This window comes from Haliotis rufescens, unplaced genomic scaffold (genome assembly GCF_023055435.1).
Source record: "Haliotis rufescens isolate VD_foot unplaced genomic scaffold, xgHalRufe1.0.p SCAF_2, whole genome shotgun sequence".
Taxonomy (NCBI): domain Eukaryota; kingdom Metazoa; phylum Mollusca; class Gastropoda; order Lepetellida; family Haliotidae; genus Haliotis; species Haliotis rufescens.
The window spans coordinates 1,106,950-1,125,681 of record NW_025963890.1 but is presented as its reverse complement, the minus strand read 5'-3'; the positions used below and the strand labels follow the sequence as shown (position 1 = coordinate 1,125,681).

General features: G+C 42.3%; 1 protein-coding gene across 2 annotated transcripts in view; it reads left to right on the top strand.

Moving 5' to 3' along the window:
• Positions 1-18,732, top strand: part of LOC124115597 (rho GTPase-activating protein 100F-like) — a 133,837-nt gene that overhangs the window by 39,372 nt on the left and 75,733 nt on the right. The window contains exon 1 of one of the 2 annotated variants that reach the window (XM_046476650.2): positions 17,324-18,002. The exons of the other annotated variant lie outside the window; for it this stretch is intronic. The gene's annotated coding sequence lies outside the window, so the exon portion shown is untranslated. Of the gene's footprint in view, positions 1-17,323; positions 18,003-18,732 lie in introns of those variants that run through there. 2 annotated transcript variants of the gene reach the window in all.

The following is an 18,732-nucleotide window of genomic DNA, read 5'->3' as shown; positions in this document are numbered from 1 at the left end:
GCCTAAAACCAAGATGGCGAACAAGGTCGTCTGCTCTTGGCGACCATGATGATTGGAACAATGATTAAAACTGCCGCGTCGAGTTGGCTTAAGGCTCCGTGGAGGGAGCACGGTGATCCAACTGCTCTTGTCAGTCGGTAGCTTGAGCCAATACTTTAGTGTTATTGCTAACAGAAAACAAGCCAGACGTGTCGAAAACACAGCGTGGCACATATTAGGTCGGAGAATAGGAAACCATACGCTTTAACATGGTGATATTGGATAGAGGTGGTTAGATGCTTGTTCACCAATAGTAGCAAGGCATGTATTAGTTTTGAACAAGCAGATATCCGAATGTTAAACGTACTTTTATAAGTCAGGTGAATAACGCCTCGAAGAAAAATATGAGTATTTACGTTTATTTCTACAAAAACAAATTTTGGAATATTTTAGTTAAAAGACATTCCTGTGTATTTAGAAGTCGGTCAGACAGGGGCAGGAATAGATGTGGCACTTGATCGGCATATACATAATGATGACTTGGTAAATGTATGCTTTAAAATACATGGGAAGTGGGTTATCAATACTATATTTACTTGACGGTGTGTCAGTTTAATGGGCGAAAAAAGCACGAAATGGCGCAGGTTACAAAGGCGTTAATCACGTTGGTATAGTACTTTATTAAAGGTATATGAGCCGGGACTGGGATTTCGTAGCCATGAATCTTGACAGGTAAGGGACGCAACTCTACCCAGGAATTTAAGGCCCTCCGTGCTCCCCGTTGAACTGAAATGCACGAAGGCAGGTTTTCTTTTATCTGATGTAACCGAAATATACTGCAGTAGTCGGGATCGCAACACTGTTATTGTAGCTGAGTTATGTTGTTTTTTTCAAACTGTATGTTGTAATTATTTTTTTATGCAGTTTGGTTGTGTTTCTTTAGTCGCCATGTTACAGGCACCATTGGTGACCATCCCTGTATTAATGGGCACGTGCAGGAATATCAAGAGGTTTATGCCCAGACAATCTTGTAGATAAAGTTGCGCAGCATCAGCAGCAACACATCCAGGAGATGGCGCTCACCTGGACCTGGTTTCAAGTAGCTGCAGTAATAATCGCGTGGGACGAACTCCATATGAGTTGATGTATACTTAATCAAATTACCCGCCACATGTTTCTCGCCGAGTTCCTCGTACAGACGCCTGGTCCCACTGGGCCAGCATACGATAATCGGGATGCTTTTGAAGCAGCAATCATAAACTTTTCTATGTTGGAAATTACATTTTTTATCAAAGTTGCAACATTCAAGCACCATTTCCTTCTAAGTTGATGTAAGGAAGAACTTAATGGTCCTTTTGATCAAGTAGGATAAAACTGTCACCTTCATGTATAAAAATACCAAGAAAAACGTTTCAACCTCTTTTATGATACCAATCCAGGTTATCTTTGCCTGTAAGTCGGTTAGTCTGAACCTGCGTACATGTTTGCACGGATTTCACTTTAACACCTAAATCTTCCTGAAGCTTCCGTCTCGCACCTCTTCGGCTGAGGATAGTCCGTGCTGGCCGCGTCCTAAAGCGATGACGTAGGTTCCACATCTTTGTGACAAAAACGGTGCAGGCTCTGGAAACGCTCTCCTTGGAAACAACACACGTTCAAGTGAGGAAGACATGTCTAAACAGATTTCTGGCAATCCGCTTTAAACGTCAAGCTTGCTGTGGAAGTGTGGTTGAAAGTGTCATCCGCGCTATGTAGCCCCCCCACCCCCCACCCCCCCTCCCCCCACCCTCACCCTCACCCCATGGGAAGTGGGCCAGATATAGCAACCACCCTCGGTATCTTAGGGAAATGCAAGACTCGACAGTCGTCTCTAAATAGACACAGGGAGATTATATTTCTCCAGGAAAATGTCATGCAATCTCTCTAACTCGTATTTTCTTCGCCTGGTGATATGTTAGTTAATCACATTCTATATTCATGTGTGATGGCTGATCCTGAAGGAGACTTGTCACATTTCGTATGTCTTCCGGCTAATAAGGAAGATCGGGTGTTTTTGCAAGCTTGAAGTATTTTCCTGAATGTTTCGCTGACTATGTATAGATACTGACCTAGCTTCCCTAACGTCAGTTGCAATTGCCGTACCTCTTGGGACCTTAACAATTCTCATTTTAATTACATTTCTATGTCAACATTTACTTCAGCAAACTCGTAAATCTATCACTTAAAAAAGAAGACAGCAGCAGTGGATAAAAACTCTGCGTTAAGAATAATTTTCGGATCTTTATTATGAAACAAAAGAACTGCGATATTTGTTGTTTCATATTCAGTAAATTACGGTTATAACGAACTACGGTTATAACGAACTCGAAGGTACCACTAATGTTAGTTCGTAATAACCGTAGTTCGTTAGAAGCAAATATACAGTAATTACGCAACAAATGGTCGGGACTATAAAAAAAAGCTCGTTATATCGGTCAGTTCGTTATTTTACTGTAATTCATTTTAGAGGGAAATGAAAGCGACAAAACTCTCCCATCTTCATCAGAAAATTATCCGTTGTACGATCCGACTATATCATGGATATGTGTCTATGAATCACTTTCAAATAGTGATGATGCCAGGTGTTCGCATAAACGTGCCAAGTGTTCGCATATCCTGCCCCACCGGTTGCACCGATCAAAAACACATACAAAGGCAAGTCAATCAACCCTGCTAATGCTGATTTGGGGCATGCGATTTTGCTATGTTCCCGTCCTCTTAACAAACGTACCAGTTTAACGTTGGCTGAAGGAGGGAGACACCTTACAAGAAGCAATGACGTTAATTAAGGCATTAAACTTTGAAATTGTCAACAGTGCCACCTGACTGAGAAGATAACCTTTAAAAAGTTTTGTTTGTTCGGAGAGAACATGTTTTGCGCTCGCATCTCCATCATGACCGTGGCTGATGAGCTTGTAACTTTGATGATGGAACTTGATAAGTATACATGTGAGCAGTATGAGACAGCCGGGGATTAAAGTTGCCTGGTGGTCGGGGGTGCCTGCGCTGTACTGTATAAGGGACATGGATTTGTGCAGACCTGTTACCATGGTGATGTCATGAATCTCATAGTATACATTACTGACGGGCCGTCCGATGAGCAGATCCTCTGGGTGCTGGAACAGAGAATATATGACACCGGTTGTTAATGTATTGTTAACACGTGATTTGCGTGCCGTTGTCCTTCTATTGAATCGTTTTTCTACTGACAAAGAACTGATCAAATATCTCATATCACCTCTCATGAAAACAAATGCATTTACCATTTTAAACTAGTGGTAGCGAGTTAACCGGTTTGGAATACAAAGGTATTCAGACTTTTACAACGAAATGAATCAGTAAAAACACATGTTGACTATAAGTACATTTATACATTAAGTGGATTCTCAATTAAAAATAGTTTCGTAATTGTTTGTCGTTATTACAAACATTACAGACAGTTTGAGTACTGATCGTTCAAAATCAATATACTCTTAATCAATACTGATGAATAGTGGTTGCAGGATATGTAGTCTCTATTAACTTATTCCTTTTAATATTGCGGCCATCGTAATTTAAGTAATACTTGTGTTGACGTCACTGGGGCATCCGGGACACTTGGAATTAAACGTAGGCAGAGAGTCTCATGTCACGTGACTATACTGATCAGGAATAACATCAGTCGATCAGAACGCCCTCCTTGAAAATGCATCCTATTCATTTTCTGCTCCAATACTTTGATAACCGTTGTCCGTTTGTTTCCGTACTTGTTAATCACCCGGGTGTTTATCATTGCTGTGTTTTTATTGAAAACGATCGTCAGATTAAGGAAGTTGCCTAGAGATTGGCCCTGGAGATAGTTTGTGGCTTAGAAACACCCTCATTTAATACACAAGGACACCTTCTTGTCCCCGGAGCCTCGTTCTGATAGGATCTGTGTTTCCATAGGCTGGTAGGCGGATGTCCGTCCCCTGTTTATCTGCCTGTGTCTCCCACTACAGCAGAGGCACGGTAATAAAATAGCCACACTCATTTGCTTGCCAATGGCACACAATCGTTAAATACATCTACTCCAATACATCATGACAAATATCCTTCCGGAGTAAAATAGAGTTTCAGTAAATCACTTCACCGGTTGTTTGATTCGGCCGTGATTTGTCGGAATCTGTAGTGTTGTAAAGCAGTGTAATTTATTGTTAAGCAATGGTTGCAAATGTAAAACATTGTTTCTTTTGAGATTCAGTAAAAGTTCATTGCATTGTATTTTGGACAATGATTAGTTGTCAGGAATGTAGTACTATTTAATGTAAGCAGTAGTGGGGAAGTTATTATATTCAGATGCTAGAATTATCTGCAAACTTACTGAATAGCATGAATGGATGTGTTTTAGAAACATGTGGAATATTCTGTGATGTTCAAGTGACACTGGGCTGTCCTTGCACTGTGTAGAAAGTGTTGGAAGCTGTTTAGATTATATAAGTGGAGCGGCGCGTCCCTGTCTCATCTCACATTTCATCTAACATTACATCAAGACAAGCTATCGTGTGAAGATCACTTTTCACCCTGGTGTTCAGCCTAGGCCTATCTCGGAAGCTCGACCACTGTTGTAGACAGCTGAATATTATTCTTGTCATTGTCATTTACACTGCTCCTTAGTTAGAACTGGTCTTTGCTTTTAAACGACATATTCTTTCCCTTTGGGTTGGCAACTACTGTTACTGATTGTGTGAATGTTGTTTATGCCCAGCCGACCAGAACTATTCACAGAGGCGAGTAAAAATTTGTGTCTGGGCCAGGCGACCCAGTGGCTGAAAGTATGAGCAGGCCACGATGAAACATATCCAGACAAGTCCTTGATCAGTTTTAGTCGGAGACAAGCACGGGCTCTTTGGAACCTATTCTAACCCGGACACCTCACGACGGATATGGACGAGTAAGATCATCATTACCAGGATGAATCAAGGATACAAATCCACGATCAGCGGATTCTGATAGCGAAGAGGCGCAACTCTGCTAGAGATAAGTGCCTTTCGCTAGGAGAGAATCTGCAGTTGAGAGTGGTTCAGTGAGCTTGTCCGTTCTGTCACTCACTCACTCACTCACTCACTCACTCACTCACTCACTCACTCACTCACTCACTCACTCACTCACTCACTCACTCACTCACTCACTCACTCACTCACTCACTCACTCACTCACTCACTCACTCACTCACTCACTCACTCACTCACTCACTCACTCACTCACTCACTCACTCACTCACTCACTCACTCACTCACTCACTCACTCACTCACTCACTCACTCACTCACTCACTCACTCACTCACTCACTCACTCACTCACTCACTCACTCACTCACTCACTCACTCACTCACTCACTCACTCACTCACTCACTCACTCACTCACTCACTCACTCACTCACTCACTCACTCACTCACTCACTCACTCACTCACTCACTCACTCACTCACTCACTCACTCACTCACTCACTCACTCACTCACTCACTCACTCACTCACTCACTCACTCACTCACTCACTCACTCACTCACTCACTCACTCACTCACTCACTCACTCACTCACTCACTCACTCACTCACTCACTCACTCACTCACTCACTCACTCACTCACTCACTCACTCACTCACTCACTCACTCACTCACTCACTCACTCACTCACTCACTCACTCACTCACTCACTCACTCACTCACTCACTCACTGGCGACAGCCTTGAGTCGCCATACCAAAGCAAAGACCAGTTCCGATTGCTGACACAGATACAGTTTCCCATTCCTTGTGAAAACATACTCGCTCACCCTGTAACAAGAGGTGCGGTCGGGTAGCCTAGTGGTTAAAGCGTTTGCTCGTCACGCCATAGACCCGGGTTCGATTCCCGAAATGGGTACAATGTGTAAAGCCAATTTCCGGTGTTCCTCGCCTTGATATTGCTGGAATGTAGCTAAAAGCGGCGCAAAACCGTACTCACTCACTTAGTAACAAGAGCTTCGTTCACCCGGTTTGAGAGATGGAATCAACCCGTCTGGGAGTTTCCATGAAACCTTGAAACAGGCGGAACAGAGCACAGATGACAAGACTTTAATCAGAAGGTGGAGTTACACGGAAGAACAAGTATGACGTCACTTCACGTTCACCCACGTGTGTGATACTCTTCACATCACTAATTCTGCGTGTCTCGGAGGAACAATGTATGATGATTTAATTAATACTTGTTCACAGTTTCGTCACGCACTGCGAACACAGTTCATGTTGCTGTCATGTGATTGTTACAGCCAATCACTGCGGAGTTCGACATGGTGAACACGTTGTTGTGAAGGTGACGCTACAGCTGCTGTCAGACAAGCAATTATATAGAGATTAAACATTCATAGGCCACAATTGCATGAAGATAGCTTTATGTCTGGGCGCCAAGTACAATCATGACAGTCACGAATGGCGTCGCGATCTCTTCCACCTGACAAGTCTGGCTACAGAAAACAACACGTCGTCGCTTAATGTTGGAACATGCGTTGAACTTCTAGCCGGTTTTCGTGTGTGTGTTTTGGACTAATCTTCTGTAATAGGCGGGAATAGAACTTCATGACACGACTACGAAAATATATGTGCAATTTATGTTTCATCTGTCTGTTGAACATACAACCACAGTTCTCGTCTCGGAGATTCTGATATTAATAGAACACACCGTTCATATTCACATGTTTTGCCCAGTTAATGCACTTGTTATATACTTGGTGGTTGTTAATAGACATGCCCCCCCATCAACTCTTGATGTCACTACTAAAGAACTGTCGAATAGCCTAGTGGTTAAAGCAATGGTCGGGTCTTGTTCAGACCTCCACTTGGTTCCACTTGGTTCAATGTCCTAAGCTCATTATTGGTGTACCCAAACGTCATTTGATTTGCATATTGCTGAAAGTGGCACAAGAAACTTAAACCATTCTCTGAATTTCAATCCTACCTACATTGGCTCCAGAGGTACTTCCGGCCCAGTCGTTTAAGGCGCCCAAATTCGCCGTGCAAAGGTGCGTCCCTTGGGCGTGCCAGAAATAATATCTATGATCTTGGTCGGGCCCGAAACGCCAGAAACCTATGATCCCGGGTTCGAATCCCGGTTCGTGCGATTATGTTCCTAGGTTTGCCAGCACCATACTCGAGCTCGTGGGTTTCTCCAAAGTGATAAACGTCTAAGACCTGTTTCACTCCGGGCTTTTCTCCCACATCATGCCGACACGCCTCGTTATAACTGGACTACTGTGCAAAGTAGCGTTACACCAAACTCACTCACTATATGAGTTCCACACCAATGCTATTCGTATTCCAGCCACACTACCCATCATCACCGCCTAGAGATCAATTGAGTAATACCAACGTCCACCTACATCTGTCCCCACGGAGATCCGATCACAAACAATAACGCCACGTGCTCGTTCTTCCGACGGCCATCTTACATGATGGAGGACTAAGACAGATCCCCGTAGCGGATGCGACCACCTCTCGTATTAACCAGTCTTACCATCTCTAGGGACTATCATCAATCAGGGGAAACCATATTGTCTGTCTTTTTTATCGATGTAAATCGGTGCTTTTGAGAAATGATTAGATAAATTGCGATTGAAGCCTTTCTTGAATCATATGACTGATCGTGTGTCGCATAGTATCGCCTCTGACAGAACATTTCTTTGGGCAGAATCAGAATTGCTGCATACGTGATGTAAGTAAGTCTGTCAGATCTCACCGAAGACTTAGCGCCCTAGGGTTTATTAAATAAGCCGATTTGTCTGAAAGCTCGACACTGAGTGAGTCACGTTTAACCGACAGATTGCCGCTGTGTATATCTAAGCAGCAATGGTGGTGCGACCACTTACCACCAGGACAGACTTGTACTGTCATCTCTGGTACGCCGGGGACACCTTCTCCAACTAACATCAAAGGGCCTCCACGAAAGTAAAATAATGTATAAAAGGACGACTCCATCTTCAAATAAATATATATTATACATGAATGGAGTACATGCAATCATAAAGTTAGTTAAATGTTGAAGGTGTAGCTGGAATATGCTTGTAGTCCAGTCTTTGAAAGGCATTTAGAAGTGATACACATAAGGAAGAGAATATATGGATGTCAACTTCTTTATTATGAGGAACACAACATTTCGGAGTATATGCTTACTGTTAAGTTTCCATCTTTGTTGCAGTATTACTTTTGTTGTTTTTACAGGTACATATATATGTTGTCTGATGAGGAAGTAAGTGTATACTCCGAAACGTTGTGTTCCTCATAATAAAGAAGTTGACATCCATAAATTCTCTTCCTTATATGCTTGTAATGTTTCTCTGAAAGTGAATTATGCTTCGGAATGTACACATGTGAAGCGGCCCGGGTACTGTCTTGACGCAGTGGTGTCCCTTGGTAGCTGGGATAGCCTGACGAATGCTTTAAAATCTCGTATACCCTATTTCGTCAACACCATATCCGTACGCCTTGGTTTAAAACGTTAAGATCTATGCCACATTCTTTCTATACACTGACATTAAATGCTTAAGGTCGTGATCAGCGGGAAATAATGTTGGAAGCAGTGCTAAACCTAACGCCAATCACTCACACGCGGCTTTCCAAATTAATGGCTGGTGTATTCCATGAAAAGCGAACTTGTGTGGTTTTAAAGTTGTACAAACCCCATTGATAAACTTGACTTCATAATTTTGAAGGATTTGTGTCGTGTCTTGTCATGAAATTATATCAAACCATTAAAGCAATACCCCGTGCCACTTTGTATAAAATCGATACCTTTATTGTGTGTCGTACGTGTTTGAAGTGCCTAGCAGGATGCGACATCACGCAGATATCTGTTTTGATTCACAATTAGTGAATGTTGACATTTTTTCATCGATTTTCTATTCTTAGAACAATACAATCTGACAAAGAGAAGTTCGAGGATCGTTATCTAGATCAAGTCAAGCAATGACTTCACCTAAACCTATTTATAGCTGCGCAATCAGAAAATGCGTTCTCGTCTCTGGTCGTTAAACCACGAGATTTGATCGATCTGAAGACAGTGAGGGTGAAGCTTGATGAGGAAGCAGTTTTTTGCATGCCGATATAAACATGTCTAAAACAGAGGTGAAACATCAATTTAAGTCACGATAGTCTTAAAGCTCCTATATCCTGATAAGTTCGGCCTGCCCCCCCCCCCCCCCCCCCCATAAATACGCACCCCAATGCCACCCCTTGTGGTACTAAGGAATTTGGACGCCATATTGATCCCCTCCCCAGGTGCTCGTGAAGATCGCGAGCTCATCTCATGTCACGTGACCCTTTCATCGATCCCTAACTGTGTGGGAGGATTTACCAATAACTAGACCACATCTGTCCACTGATTCGCGGCCCTTGCTTGAACAACCAGCCTCGATGTAGTTAGGCCTTAATACATTAGAATCCCACGCTGTGTGTTTTCCATAGTCAAGACATGTTCATAGTTAGATAATTTCGTCGGGCAATCTCGCTTGTAAGCATGCGTTTTTACGACGTGTGGTGTGTTCTGATTGCCAATTCTACGTGTGGCGTGTTCTGATTGGCAATTCTATATTTCCACAAACCTACCAGGGCCCATCATTTACTTTCGGATGTGGTTATATATAGGTGTCTTGTATATTGCGTTGTCAGGCATGAGGGCGTGGTTATATATAGGTGTCTTGTATATTGCGTTGTCAGGCATAAGGGCAGGGTTATATGTACGTGTCTTGTACATTGCGTTGTCAGGCATAAGGGCGTGGTTCTATATAGGTGTCTTGTATATTGCCCTGTCAGGCATAAGGGCATGGTTATATATAGGTGTCTTGTATATTGCGTTGTCAGGCGTAAGGGTATGGTTATATATAGGTGTCTTGTATATTGCGTTGTCAGGCATACTGACGTGGTTCCATATAGGTGTCTTGTATATTGCGTTGTCAGGCATAAGGGTATGGTTATATATAGGTGTCTTGTATATTGCGTTGTTAGGCATAAGGGTATGGTTATATATAGGTGTCTTGTATATTGCGTTGTCAGGCATACTGACGTGGTTCCATATAGGTGTCTTGTATATTGCGTTGTCAGGCATAAGGGTATGGTTATATATAGGTGTCTTGTATATTGCGTTGTTAGGCATAAGGGCATGGTTATATGTACGTGTCTTGTACATTGCGTTGTCAGGCATAAGGGCGTGGTTCTATATAGGTGTCTTGTATATTGCGTTGTAAGGCATAAGGGTATGGTTATATATAGGTGTCTTGTATATTGCGTTGTCAGGCATAAGGGCATGGTTATATATAGGTGTCTTGTATATTGCGTTGTCAGGCATAAGGGTATGGTTATATGTACGTGTCTTGTACATTGCGTTGTCAGGCATAAGGGCGTGGTTCTATATAGGTGTCTTGTATATTGCCCTGTCAGGCATAAGGGCGAGGTTCTATATAGGTGTCTTGTATATTGCCCTGTCAGGCATAAGGGTATGGTTATATATAGGTGTCTTGTATATTGCGTTGTCAGGCATAAGGGTATGGTTATATATAGGTGTCTTGAATATTGCCCTGTCAGGCATAAGGGTATGGTTCTATGTAGGTGTCTTGTATATTGGCCTGTCAGGCATAAGGGTATGGTTATATATAGGTGTCTTGTATATTGCGTTGTCAGGCATAAGGGTATGGTTATATATAGGTGTCTTGTATATTGCCCTGTCAGGCATAAGGGTATGGTTATATATAGGTGTCTTGTATATTGCGTTGTCAGGCATAAGGGTATGGTTATATATAGGTGTCTTGTATATTGCGTTGTCAGGCATAAGGGTATGGTTATATGTACGTGTCTTGTACATTGCGTTGTCAGGCATAAGGGTATGGTTCTATATAGGTGTCTTGTACATTGCGTTGTCAGGCATAAGGGTATGGTTATATATAGGTGTCTTGTATATTGCGTTTTCAGGCATAAGGGTATGGTTATATATAGGTGTCTTGTATATTGCGTTGTCAGGCATAAGGACGTGATGATATTCTTTGCGTTCTCGGGCATAAGGGCGTGGTTATATATAGGTGTCTTTGTTGGGCATAAGGGCGTGGTTATATATAGGTGTCTTTGTTGGGCATAAGGGCGTGGTTATATATTGGTGTCTTTGTTGGGCATAAGGGCGTGGTTATATATAGGTGTCTTTGTTGGGCATAAGGGCGTGGTTATATATAGGTGTCTTTGTTGGGCATAAGGCGTGGTTATATATCGGTGTCTTTGTTGGGCATAAGGGCGTGGTTATATATAGGTGTCTTTGTTGGGCATAAGGGCGTGGTTATATATAGGTGTCTTTGTTGGGTATAAGGGCGTGGTTATATATCGGTGTCTTTGTTGGGCATAAGGGCGTGGTTATATATAGGTGTCTTTGTTGGGCATAAGGGCGTGGTTATATATAGGTGTCTTTGTTGGGCATAAGGGCGTGGTTATATATAGGTGTCTTTGTTGGGCATAAGGACGTGGTTATATATTGGTGTCTTTGTTGGGCATAAGGGCGTGGTTATATATAGGTGTCTTTGTTGGGCATAAGGGCGTGGTTATATATAGGTGTCTTTGTTAGGCATAAGGGCGTGGTTATATATAGGTGTCTTTGTTGGGCATAAGGACTCATTTGGAAAGAAAGAAAAACATTTGGTGGTATTAGGCTATATAGCAAATGGTTATATTACCTCTTTGAAGTTTATAAACAGTCTTGGTTTTCGCATAAAAAGCAATTTTCTATTTATTATGTATTACTCAGTCTGATAAACCAACAGTGGGACAGACTGAAAGTCGTGCCAGTTTAGAGTGTAGTTTCACTCAAGAGAAGTATCGATGTCAAAGTTTCAAGTCAACTTAGCATATAACCACTTGATATATAGACCCGTGAAGATCCGGGGTAGAATAGATCTTCAGCAACCCATGCTTGTCGTAAAAGGCGACTATGCTTGTCATAAGAGGCGACTAACGGGATCGGGTGGTCAGGTTCGCTGACTTGGTTGATGCATGTCATCGTATCATAATTGCGTGGATCGACGCTCATGATATCAATCACTGGATTGCCTGGTCCAGATTCAATTATTTAAACAGACCGCCGTCATATAGCTGGAATATTGCTGAGTGCGGCGTTAAACAACAAACAAAACAGACAATCATTGGCTGCACCAAGGTGGTTAACTTGATCTATAACATGCATATTAACCCCAGCATGACCAAATATGTTTTCTTAACGTAGTATTTGGTGCGGAATGTATAGCCTTGTTATCATGTGTTGTTGGCGGGTACGAACGACTGAGGGGTCGGAATGTATCGAACAATTGACAAATAAAGTAAACTATAGAAGAATTTTTTTTTTAAATGATATTTATTAAATATATCATTTACATGCCTAGTAATAAGCATATTGCATTGAGACGGAGTTCCTCCACCGTGAAGGTGGTTACTGTCATAAGGCCAAATTTGATATGAGCCAGATGGCTTGAAAAATTAACATATTCCATGGCATAAGCACTTTTTTTATTTGATATTTGCCAGATTGCTTTACGTGGTTCATCCGTATCACAGTGACAAAGTGCGTGGTGACTCAATAACACAATAACATCAGTCAACCCTGAGAAGGACATATTGAGGCATCAGGTAGAATGACAGAATTGACTGTTCGAGAAACGTATATTCCACGCACCTGTTGTGCACATTGTATTAATAATGACATATTCATAATATGCATTGATCCTGTGCCCGAGAGCATCTATCTTTGTACTGTGTATTGATATGAAATACAGATCTGTCCAACCGCACAATGACATGTCTTATTACCTGTTATAACTCAATCTATCACAAGCCAATTGCGCATTCGGTTATTGCCTCCACCACAGTGTTGTTAGAGCTGCATGGTTTTATAGGAGGCCGTATTTGCCACCAACCTATTTTGCCCAGGTACCAAAGCCTGTATGCAGCGTCAATATTAGATCTACGACCACATAAATCTGTACACGTCACAGCACAACTCGTGGTTCGCTAAAGAACTTCGGGAGCTTCCGGATTAATCCGTCGGTAATTTCATCACTTCGCCTACTTACTAGCATTCCGTTACAGTACTGGGTAAATAGGCAGCGCCCGGAGCCCACATCCAGCTAATCCCCTATTTCTGGCTTAATTTCCATCACAAACGCCTGGTTTATTTTTATTTTTAGTTCTTTAATTAGCTTCACAACATTGGTATCGGTTTAAAAACGGGTTTCCGATGCCTAGGCTTTTGTAATTGAATGACTTCCCCAGTACATGCAATCTTGAAAGGACGGTGAGTCGGCAGTGATTGACTTGCTTTGATGTGCAAACCTTCGCTGAGCTATTAACCTGACGACAGACCGTTGCTTCCAGAACATAAGGTACAGATGTGTCCTACTATTGTCGCATAGTGACAAATGTTCATTAATTTAGCTTTAATTAAACAGCAAGCTACCGCGGTTCTTTTTCTCATCTGGTCTTAATGAAATTTTTATAGGGAATTCTGTGGAGCAACGCGAACGTGTATAGAGCATGACAGTATGCAGGCTGAAGTGTATAATGCATGAAGTATTCAGGCTGCAGTGTATAGAGCATGACAGTATGCAGGCTGAAGTGTATAATGCATGAAGTATTCAGGCTGCAGTGTATAGAGCATGACAGTGTGCAGGCTGTAGTGTATAATGCATGAAGTATTCAGGCTGCAGTGTATAGAGCATGACAGTGTGCAGGCTGAAGTGTATAATGCATGAAGTATTCAGGCTGCAGTGTATAGAGCTTGACAGTATGCAGGCTGAAGTGTATAATACTTGAAGTATTCAGGCTGCAGTGTGTACCACGTGAAGTGTGCAGGTTGAAGTGTATAATACTTGAAGTATTCAGGCTGATGTGTATAATACTTGACGTATTCAGGCTGCAGTGTGTAACACGTGAAGTGTGCAGGTTGAAGTGTATCATACTTGAAGTATTCAGGCTGCAGTGTGTAACCATAAAGTGTGCAGGTTGAAGTGTATAATACTTGATGTATTCAGGCTGATGTGTATAATACTTGAAGTATTCAGGCTGCAGTGTGTAACACGCGAAGTGTGCAGGTTGAAGTGTATAATACTTGAAGTATTCAGGCTGCAGTGTGTAACACGTGAAGTGTGCAGGTTGAAGTGTATAATACTTGAAGTATTCAGGCTGATGTGTATAATACTTGAAGTATTTAGGCTGCAGTGTGTAACACGTGAAGTGTGCAGGTTGAAGTGTATAATACTTGAAGTATTCAGGCTGCAGTGTGTACCACGTGAAGTGTGCAGGCTGAAGTGTATAATACTTGAAGTATTCAGGCTGCAGTGTGTTACTCGTGAAGTGTGCAGGTTGAAGTGTATAATACTTGAAGTATTCAGGCTGCAGTGTGTAACATGTGAAATATTCAGGCTGCAGTGTGTAACACGTGAAGTATTCAGGCTGCAGTGTGTAACACGTGAAGTATTCAGGCTGCAGTGTGTCACACGTGAAGGGTGCAGGTTGAAGTGTATAATACTTGAAGTATTCAGGCTGCAGTGAGTAACACGTGAAGTATTCAGGCTGCAGCTTGTCACACATGAAGTATTCAGGCTGCAGCGTGTCACACGTGAAGGGTGCAGGTTGAAGTGTATAATACTTGAAGTATTCAGGCTGCAGTGAGTAACACGTGAAGTATTCAGGCTGCAGCGTGTCACACATGAAGTATTCAGGCTGCAGTGTGTAACACGTGAAGAATTCAGACTGCAGTTTTTAATACATGAAGTATTCAGGTTGCATGAAAATAGCAATGTATGCAGTGTGATTTGCCCCTGATTGTTTAATAGGAAGAAAGCCCCAAAGCAAGTGGGTTCGTCCTCGGCCACACCTAGGTGGACGTATGGTGACACATAGAACACATTGATGCACGGTAATGGACAATGGCGTATATTGACCGCAGATGAGGGTGACAGTCACGATTCATTTCTCCTCCAGTGACATTTCCTTGCTCCCTATCGATCGAACACCTCCAGTTAGTATCTATAGGAACATTATTGCATTTCAATGCTGATCCTACCTGGTGCTACTTCAATACAACTAGTTTTGCTCATACCTGAGTGAGCTCACCATCGATCTGCCGAACTCCTTGAGCTCACGTTAACGTCTTTGATCCCTCCACGTGCAGGAAACATTCGTCACCACTCGCCCCTTTCCGTAGCCTGGAAGAAGACTCGTCCCCCTATCGATGAATGTTATGTGCGAAAATACGACAAACCAATCAGAATGCGCGTATGATTTCAAGTTCTTCGTCAAAGAATCCCTCAGAAATATTTTTTTATTTTACATATGTCTTGCATCTAAAAATATACCCAAGACACAGTTAAATGTGTTCAATCATACTGTATAATTCCACATGTCTCGATGGGCTTTAAATTGCATCTGAAATATATATAATATATGGGGAAATAAATGTGAACCATTACGCAACGAGTTGACAATTGTTTTAGGTATGCCCGTCTGCGCTAAGACGGAACCCGGTCGCAAAAATGGCCATGAGAGGGGCACGAGTCGCTATTCGGCTTGTCCCGGAATAACACGAGTTGGGTCACGAATGGTGCAGGGAAGCCAACTAGGATCCTGTCTCCATAAATGGGTAGACGTGCTCACCTGGAGCATGTTTAGGATTGACCACAGCGTTCTGGTATCCGGTCTCCATGACAACAGCCACACTACCCTGAACACACCGGCTACATTACCCTCAATACATCAGCCACACTACCTTTAATACTCCAACCTCACTACCTGTACTACACCAGCCACAATACCTTGAATACACCAGCCACACTACCTTTAATACACCAGCCACACTACCCTCAATACAACAGACACACTACCCTCAATACACCAGCCGCACTACCATTAATACACCAGCCGCACTACCCTCAATGCACCAGCCACACTGCCTTTAATGCACCAGCCCATAACCCTCAATACACCAGCCGCACTACCGTGAATACATCAGCCACACTACCTTTAATACTTCAACCTCACTACCTGTACTACACCTGCCACACTACCCTCAATACAACAGCCACACTACCCTCAATACACCTGCCACACTACCCTCAATACTCCAGCCAGACTACCCTCAATACACCTGCCACACTACCTTCCCTACAACAACCGCACTACCATGAAGAAACTAGCCAAAATACCCTGACGCCTGTTCCCCGTTACACCCGTACAGGAAACGCAGTTCCCTGAGATCCTTTGCTTGTGAGTTTGAATCTCACGTCAATCTGATCATTTGTCAGGCGCCATACCCGTGCTCTTTGATTTCACCCAAATTTTAAAGTGTAAGACCTGTGTCATGTGTGGTTTACCCTGTATACAAGCTGACGCGCTGTGATACACATAATGTACTGAGAAAAACGGGGTTAGACATCGACACTGGTGACTGATCATCTCTGTGACACTTTGTGCAGGACACTGAAGCTGCATTTTTTTTAATCTAAGGACAAGAATTAAGCTGCTGAGCTTACGCTTGAGCACAAATGACCTCTTTCCAAGGTGAAAGAAAAGCAAAATAAAATGAATGTCAAATGTGTGATGCATTATTACACACTTGAGATATCCGACGTGACACAGTCATTTCAATATACTTACATTTGAAAGTAATACTAACTTTGTAGTCAATTTTTATGAGGAACTTGCCATTTGAAAAAACCCTGATAATTTCAGCCAGCTCTTGACCGTTTACAAAAAAAACAACGATCAATTTAGTTCGTTTAGGTGTCTCTGCAATTCTACTTTCCCGAATCCTGTGTTATTCTTGCTGAAGAACCGAAGTAAAACATTGATGAAACGAGTGACATACAACCTCATGTACTTCAGTGCCTTTTCCGCAACCCTCTGAATAGAAAATGATGATCGAATCTTTATCAAACTATGTCATCACTTGTCGCATCAGTGGATCGTCCAACCGCTGCCTGAAATATCAGTTTTAATATTGAGTCATTTGTCAATACTTATTAATATTTCATCCACAAGTTTTGACCTTTGATTTAATGTGGGAATCATTTCTATGGGGTTTCTCCGTTACAATTAGTTTAATTGCATGCATCTGAAGATATATCACTTTCCCTATCGAGCTCAGCTTTGTTCGTAAGTACTGAATTTAATCATTCATCTATGAGAGTGTGCGTGTGTCAGTACATCGATTTTCTGTTGCCAAACACCTAGGAAATGTGACGTAAATCTGATTCCACAACAAGAATTCGTTACAAAACGGAAGCTAACATCGACTTGGATAGAATGACTCTTTACAATTACCAGGTCTATTTAGAGCTAACGATTTAATGAAGGTTTAACAGCCCTGCATATATATGTGTGTCGTGAGCGCCGGCGCTTGTCTCTGCCATGTTGCAATGCGTGTGCGTCACCCGAGCAGAAGACACATTCTGTTGTTACATATTTACTTTATTGAATATCCAGGGCATGACTTGAAGTATTAATAGTTCATGAAAACATCAGAACAATCTTCGATCTTACAATGAGAGAGATGGAAAGAGCAGCCAGGCCGGGAGGTCAAAATGTCAGCCAAACGATATGTGTGACGTGCCTCGAACTTTCATGGAAATGGATACATTGTGCCTGGAATGACTAAAACATCAAAGTATTGTAGTTGAGCATATCTTCATTGAGTCAGAGTGGGAATTATTGATGAGTCTGCAAAGGTAGTGTGGTGAGGTTCTGCGGCAGACTGAGTTCGCAACCAGCTCGCAAGGTCTTTCTGCCAGGAGTTAGAGGACATCGTCTGCTCGGTACCTCCCGTTCAATATATAGTCTCGTTATAGACTCTCGGATTTGTTTCCGGATTTTTGCAAAGAGAATCAACAAGGATTTAAGAGATTCCTAATAATGTGTCGTCTGCTATTGTGATCACGTGATATAGAGGCAGACGATGAGTCATCCAGAAGGTAAGGAGAAGTACGTCAAGTCGCTACTGGTAGAGCACGTGCCGCCGAGGCTCAGGACAGTAGTAATAACGGCGAGAACAGCATTTAGAAAAACACTGCTACCTTGTTTTTTACAGTTCCACCTTAACCTGTCGCTATCATGTTTTAAATAATTTAGGAGTGGGACTTTGTACATCCGTTGAGAATGTCACACACATATCATATGTCAAAGCCCCTCAAGCAAATGACGTCATTCAATAAACGTTACCATAGTGCAGACGTTATAGAGTGGTCGAGACTGATTTTTTATGAAACAAAACAAATCTTCACGCTGTCCTAAACTTTTGTGACAATTATGATAAAATATGTTTACACCTCCCTCGATCTACCAGTCTTGCATGCCTTGACTTGAGTCCCGGCATATGTGTTTTTGTTGGCAATAGCTTAAGGGTATTCTTCGTAAGGAAATGCATTGCTAATTCTCATTGCATCTATCTACAATCAATATCGTTGATTCAGCATAATTTCACCGTGTAAATATTTGATAACTTGTATGAGAGGATGACACACCAGATGACTAGATCCATAACAGAACACAGTAACATTGCCGGGATCTCCAGCAAATGGGCCATGCAGAGAGACTATGTCCATGGGATCGTCGTGGTTAAGTTAATGTGTGTTATATGTCCAGACAGGTGTGTGAGGCGTCATCGTACCACGCCATGCCACGTGTTTAGTGGTGTAATACAGT